We start from the raw sequence: 438 nt of genomic DNA on the forward strand, positions 1-438 counted from the left end.
AACGCCCCCTCCTCCGAAATCGCCCCTCGAGGTATGACCTTGCGGCGCTGCAGCCGCTCGGCTCCCCCTCCCACCACCCTTCTCCTTGGGGGACCGGAGCGGAACGTCACCCACCCATCTCCCCTGGGGTCCCCTGTGACAGCAGCATCATCACATCACGGTGGTGGCGGCAGGAGGTGGTGGTGGTGGTGGCGGTGGTGGTGGGATGAAGTCTGAACTACATCTCAACCCCTGACGCCATCCAGGTTGGCTCCCGGTTTCAATTATCACCTGCTGGAGCAGCAGCTGCCGAGTGCTGGGGAACTCAAAGGCAAGTCAACAAGGTCTTGTTGTTTCAGCTGCTCGGGGGCACCGAGCTCCATGTGCCTTCCCCCCCCCTCCTCCCCGCTACCGCCTCAGTGCCATGGGGATGCTGCGGCCCCCCGCTCGCCCACGGCT

This window comes from Charadrius vociferus, unplaced genomic scaffold (assembly GCF_000708025.1).
Source record: "Charadrius vociferus isolate BGI_N301 unplaced genomic scaffold, ASM70802v2 scaffold439, whole genome shotgun sequence".
Taxonomy (NCBI): domain Eukaryota; kingdom Metazoa; phylum Chordata; class Aves; order Charadriiformes; family Charadriidae; genus Charadrius; species Charadrius vociferus.